This window comes from Dipodomys spectabilis, unplaced genomic scaffold (genome assembly GCF_019054845.1).
Source record: "Dipodomys spectabilis isolate Male_0828 unplaced genomic scaffold, ASM1905484v1 ptg000253l, whole genome shotgun sequence".
Lineage (NCBI taxonomy): Eukaryota > Metazoa > Chordata > Mammalia > Rodentia > Heteromyidae > Dipodomys > Dipodomys spectabilis.
This window is the reverse complement of record NW_024870930.1, coordinates 18,596-25,987: the sequence shown is the minus strand read 5'-3', so window position 1 is coordinate 25,987 and position 7,392 is coordinate 18,596.

Sequence of the window (7,392 nt, the reverse complement as noted above, 5' to 3'; positions counted from 1 at the left end):
CTGCTGAATTTGAAATATTTAAATAGTATCATCAAAGTATATTCATTGGGTACTTAGGGCAGTTTTTTTACAGAGTTTTTAACCAATGGCTTCTAAGAATTCTTAATTGGTATATTATTTGGTTTATTTTTAATTTAAATTTAATTTTATTGTAATAGAAATGTACACAGGGGTCACAGTTATATAAATATGGTAATGAGTATATTTCTTAGGGAAGGAACATTGTTATCTCTTCCATCGATATTTGTGTTCACTCAAAACAAGAATTACTGATGGTTTTGCTGTTGCTATTGATCAATGGGTACTTTTGCTTTCTTTGTTCATGCATTTTTATTATAAAATTGATATACAGAGGGCTTACACTTAATTAAGTCAACTAAAGAATATACTTCATTTTATTTTCTAAATTTCAAATTTGAGCTTAAATGTTTTCTTTTGTTTCTTTAGGGTAATTCTTTTTGCAGAGTTGTAGGATTAGTTAATTTAATTTTGCATGATTTTTACACATGTAAATTATTCAGATACATATATTTTGCTCTTAAAATATTTCACATGTGACTATTTAAAAATTATTTTCTTAATTTTTATATGGTTAGTGGTTTTAAATAAATTTATTTTCTTATAGTTATGAACATATTTGTCCAGGTAGCAAATACTGTATTTTCAAGAAGCACATACTTTATTAAGAAAGGCTTTATTACCTGGTCACTTTTTGGAAATATTTGTACTTGAATTAAAAAAAAATTTGAGCTCGGCATGGTGATTTGTGGCATCCATTTTATAGCTATGGCGGGAAGTGTAAATAGGGTTTGTAATTCAGGAGAGACAGAAAATAGAAGACCTTATTATAAAACTATTCAAAGTGAAATGATTAGAGATAAGCCATCCATAGTGTTATATAGAGCACCTCGCTATCATATTCTAAATCTTGAGTTAAAACACCAGTAACATCAATCTTTTGTCAAAGTAAAAGTACACATGTTTCAAAATGTTTGTTATTTAAAACTCATTTGCAAAGATTCTCATGTCTTCTATTAATTTCAATTTCCTTAATCTATTAAAATCCAAGTATATTGTGACTATTTTATTTCTACTAAACTTTTAAATAGTATGAGCAATATAATGATTTCATATATTAACATACCTTTACTATTTGGGATACTTTCCTCCGTTTAATATGATAATATCAACATTCCAAATGGGTGTATGTGGTGTGTGTATGTGCATGTTTATGTGGTTTCTGTGAGTGTGTGCTTTGTGTGTACTTTGTAATGCTTGCGAGATCATACCATTGCTTCACATATGCTAGGCCAATGTTTGACCACTGAGTTATACTGTATAGTTATAATCCAAATAATGTTTTAAATCATGACTTTTAAACTTTCATTCCTAGTATACTTTTTCAAAATTATGTGTGATAAAGTGTGATTCATAGTCTATCCACACTAGCAAATTTATTGTTATTTTGAATATTTCCACTGCCTTTCCACTTTCAAAGTCTTGTGTTTGTTATTGATAAAGGTTTTACTTTGCTTCTTTTCTCTCTTCATTCTTTTGCCCTTTAGAGATTACCTGTTCTTTCTCTTATGTCTTTGGAAATTAATTATCATATTCCTATTACAATTTCTTTACATTGTAACAGGTATATACAATGCTTTATTTTCTATTTTATTTTTTCCCATTTTGGCTGACTTTTAGTCCAAACTATTAGATAGGCTAAAAAGAAACTTGAATCAGGACACTTTATTTTTCTCCTTCTCTTCTCTGAAGTCTTTCTGTTTTTTGAAACACAGGAGCTCTTATGTGGTCCATCATTCTTTCCACTCTCATTCTCCTCTGTTGTCCAGCTCAAGTTGTTATCATTCAGCTTTATTATGCTACAGCGTTATCTAAATCTTAACTCATTCCTAAATTAATTTTAGTTGTTTCAAGTATTCTCTAAAGACATATCTATATATATTCTATATATAATATCTGAGGTCTTGTGTTTTCACAAGGTACAAAATATGAGTGATTATCAAATATCTAGATATCTCTGCAGAATATTGGTTCATCTGCTCAATAAAATCGTATGTAAATTCAAGGAATACAGGTCAGTCAGAACAACCTTTTAAAATGGTGTAGTTTAAGCCTTCATACTAGCTTTGAATCTTATTACCATGTTTAGTAGTGAAGGAAACATAGTTCTACAATAAGAGCAGACACATAGAAGAATGTAACAGATTTGTCAGAAATAAATTCTTAGTTTTATGGTGAATAGATTTTGAAAAGTATCCCATGACTTTATGAAATAAAAATAGAATCATGAATGGGTGTATTTTCACTATTTTCTCTCGAGATTTAAAGAATGATCGTAGACTACTACCTCAAATATTTTTTTGTTTTGTTTTGTTTTTTTGTTACTCATCGGGCTTAACGTCTGGGCTTAGGCATTGTCCGTGTGCTCTTCAGCTCAACTCCAGAGCCATACCGCTTGAGTCACCGTACCACTACCGGTTTTCTAGTGGTTTACTGGAGATAAGAGTCTCATGGACTTTCCTGCCCAGGCTGGCTTTAAACCACAACACTCAGATCTCCGACTTCTGAGTAGCTAGGATTACAGGTGTAAGCCACAGGCACCGGGCCTACCTCAATCCTTATACAAAAATTTAAAATAAAAAATGATTATCAAACTAAATGTGAGATGTAAAAACCTAAAAAACATAAATGTAAAAATTCATGACATTGGACAGTAAAGGTTTCTAAAACTTTGACGTGGAAAGCATTAGTGGCTAAAGAAAAGCAAGAATAAACTGGATTATATCAAGTGATAACTTTTCATAATTCAAAGGACACTATAACCGAAGTGAAAACATCCAACAGATGGAGGGAACATATTTGTTAATGCTATAATGTTAATGCTACAATGATTCTGAACCTTAAGCATTTTTATATCTTCTAATTCTATATAAAGTTTTGCCTGAATAGGATATTTCTTTAAAGAACATATGTAAATTAATACTCAAGATGAGGAGCATATGAAATAAGCTCCTCTTTAGTATCTAAGAAAAAAGAGAAAGAATACTGACTAGTATGACCCTAATATAAAAAGATGACCCAAAATATAGTAATGCATTTGTGGAGAAATTGATATACTCCTCATATTGATTTTATTTGCATAATACTGCAATCATTTTAGCAAGCAAGTTTTCAAGTCTTCAAAAGGTCAAACAGAATTGTATAGGATCCATTCATTACACTTCTATGAATGTATTAAAGAGAAGTAAGAAACGTGTTTGGAGAGAGAATTGTACTTCATTGACAGTGCACTTGAATAGTATGTGTGTTACCCTGGAAATAATCCCCAAAAACAAATTTTGAAACGACACTCTATAGAGGATGCATGCTGGACAAATTCCTGTTACAGAATTTTATATCTATTTTAATGTCTGTTCTAAAATTTATAGCATTTCTATTTGAAGAAATGCAAGTTTGTGAAAATTAGGCTTTGAAAACCTATGAAGGTACAATTCACTTCCAAAGCACTAAAATGTATACAATAAAAGGAGATAATATATTGTAAGTTAATTACATGTCAGCAAAAAAACTATTGTTAAAAATTCTTCACACAAAATGCAGAATACTTAAAAAGATATTTTTGGTGTTGGCTAAAAACTCTGTAAACTACAGAGTTTAAAACAAAGATGTGATTTCTGTTTATTTTGAGGGGATTTTTTTGTCTGTTATTTTGAGTTTATACAGAGATAACTCAATCAAAAGTCCATGTGATAACTGGAATACCTAGGAATTATGCATCACTTATAAGTAATTGATAATCTTTTCTGGAAGAAACTTTTAGCAAATAACAGAAGACACAAATCTATGCATCTGACTTTTATGAAAGCCATACATTACTTGCTTAATCTAATTGCTTTTCTCTAATTTGCTAGGAAACCAAATTATTCTCAAGACATGAGCCAAAAGCAGTGAAAAAAAAAAAAACAAAATACACAATCATCTTGATTTATTTGTGAAAATAACAAATGAAATAAAACAATTCCACTTAAGGGGCTCCAATATTATTATCAATGAAGCGGTTCCTGAATGCCAACATCGATTGAATTTTTAGAATTTCTGTGAACATATAAAAACTAGAACAAGAAAACAAATATAGTCTTAGAGTGAGGCAGCCTCGCAATCATTTTCTTAATTGTTTTGAAATTACAAAAAATTGATACTCCTTTGCATTGGAAATCATTTAAAAACATTTATCACTTATTATAATTCAAGTAACAAGCAAGAGTAATTTTATATAAATATTAAAATATCATTTTATTATTATTGTAAAATCGAATAAAAGACCAGTCCCAATATTTTACCTACCCATCCTTATTCTTAATTCCTAATCATTACCTAAATATCTTAATATAAATAGTGATGTCTTTAACATAGACATAAATATTGTATACATTTTAACTTAACATTTTCTAAGGGCATATATTCATGTTTCTAAGAAATGTTCACAGCAGTTAAAAGATGCTTTGTAAAATTAATGTGATATATTTTCTTGTTGTGGTTATTGTTTGCAAAGCCTGGGCATTGTCCCTAAGCCTTTTTATGCTCAAGGAAAGCAATCTACAACTTGAGGCACAGAGCTATTTTCTGTTTTTAGTGGTTAATTGGAAATAAGAATCTAAAAAATATTTTTCTGTCTGGACTAATTTCTAATATAATTCTGAGATCTCAGCACAAGAATAGCTTGAATTAGGGGCTGGGAAGGTGGCTCAATGGTAGAGCGCTTGCCTTGCATTCCTGAGGCCCTGGGTTCGATTCCTCAGCACCACATAAGCAAAAAGAAAAAAGCCGGAAGTGGTGCTGTGGCTCAAGTGGTAGAGTGCTAGCCTTGAGCTGAAGAGCTGAGGGACAGCGCCCAGGCCCAGAGTTCAGGCCCCACGACCAGACCAAAAAAAAAAAAAATAGAATAGCTTGAATTATAAGCGAGAGTTACCGGCACTTGGTTTGATGAATTAAAAAAAATTGATTATGTTTTAATATTTTTTCACTGTAATGTATATCATTCTACACATAAATTTAGATATATGTATATATTTCTGACAAATAATCTCTAAAAATGTATCTTTCTACACATAACATATATATATAGAGAGAGAGACAGAGAGACAGAGAGACAGAGAGAGACAGAGAGACAGAGACAGACAGAGAGGACAGACTCCCTCTAAAACTTTTATGCTACTATTTTGACCTTTTTCATTTCAAAGATATATAGTCTGTTTTTCTAAAAGTTTCTTAGAATAAAATAACTAATATTTCAATAAAAAGTAGAGTTTATTACTTTCAAGGAAATTTTAGATATGCATTTGATATAGTAGTAACATTTACAGTATATCACTTGAAAAATTTATGTTGAAACTCTGAAATATTTGTGTGTAGTGATGGAGAGAGAGGAAGTTAATTAATATTGGTTAGGAATTTGCAATGCTTCGATAATCTATTTCATAATCTGTTATAAGTGCATAGTCAAGCTATCTGATATGGTTTAGTTTTTTGTTTCTTTCTTTGTTCAAAATTTTAATATGGATGCATTCACTGTGGTGACATTAAACTTATTAATAAAAAGACAAATAATAACAAAATCATAGACACAAACCAGACTTTCAATAATTAGCACTTCTGATGCTAATAATAAATTTGATGAAATGATGATGATGACCACAGCGTAACATGAAAATGACAATGTTTTGATTGAAAAGGAAGAAACTTTAGACATCTTTAAAGCTAGATTCCCACATTGAATTCATAGTAATAAATGACGTTGGATTACATACAATAAGAATAACAAGAGGAGAGATTCAATATCAGGAAATACAGTCACATAAACAGGTAGAGACAGTAAAATTCCTAATGTTATTCCTGCATACTCCTGTATACTCACTTTTCTTGGTAGTAATTTTTTTTTTGTTTTTCTGGTTTTTTTTGTTCGGTTGTGGTGCTTGAAATCTGGGCCTAGGCGCTGTCCCTCAGCTTTTCAGCTTAAGGGGAGCGCTCTACCAGTTGAACTACAGCGCCACTTCTGGGTTTCTGGTAGTTTATTGGAGATAGTAGTGTCACGGTCTTTCCTGCCCAGCTTGGCTTTGAACAATGATCCTCAGATCTCAAGCTCCTGAGTAGCTAGGATTAAATGTGTGTGAAGAGCTGAAGTAACTCCATTGTAATATGAAGCCCCTTCAGCAGTGCTGCCCTCAGAGTAACCCCCAAAGAGAGCTGTGCTGCCAAAGAGAAAAATAGTTCTCAGAAAAACCCCAGGTTGCTGCCAACCCTGCCCACCCTTAAGGAACAGAACAGTTGCCCAGGTGTTCCAGCAGAAAAAGGGAAGTGTGATCAGGGAGGACTTAAACCCCCTAACGTGTGAACTTACTTGTGTGGAAACCCCCTGAACTTGTGAACTTGCTTGTGTGGAAACCCCCTACACTTGTTTGTTTGATACTATAAAAGCAGTGCTAATTTTGAATTTTGAGCTTGGGGCCTCTTAGCATCACTGGTTACCAAGTGTGCAGAAGACCAAGTTTGAGCTTGCAATAAACGACTCGTTGATGTTTGCATTGATCATAGTCTCTGGTGGTCTGAGAGGGGGGCATGCGAAATCTGGGCACTTCACTGTGAGCCAGCAGCGCCTGGCTTGGTGGTATTGTTTTTTTAATAAATCAAATAATTTATTTCCACATTTTGATGGACTAAGATATAGTTTTCAACTTATGGTGATTAGTTCAAATAACATTCTCATATAGATACTATTCAAAAACCAATGATATGTTAAGACTATGATCTTCAATACAGCTGTGAACACATGACACAATTTACATAATAGCACTTACATGTGTGTAGTTGTCTTAAAAGGACACAGGCCGTAGAGCCAGGAGGTAAAACTTATTTTTATTTCTGCATGAAACAATTTGTAACTTCATACCAACAAACTGAATTTGACTCTTTCCTTATTTGCAAGCTAAGGTGGAAAATGTAAGGACTCTTCACTTTTCCTTTTTCCTGGTCTACAAGTCAACAGTATTTCTGGTAAATTACATCCATTTACATATGAGAAATGTAAGGCCAACAGTCAATGTAGTGAGTAAATAATGATACTAGAATTTGTGTCTGAGCTCTTCACTCTGTGTGCTTACAAGGAGAGTAATTTAGTGATGGAGAGGACCAATATGAAAAGACCATGGGGAAAAAGCATACTTTGGAAATGGTTGTTTTAGGACTAGGTGACCAGTGATGAGTATTTGCAATAGGCTGGTGTTAGGGGCATAAAAAGGAGTACATAGAAATCATATTAGTGACAGAAACTGAGAACATCTTGATCATTCATCTTATCTAGTGGGCGAGAGTAGAAGG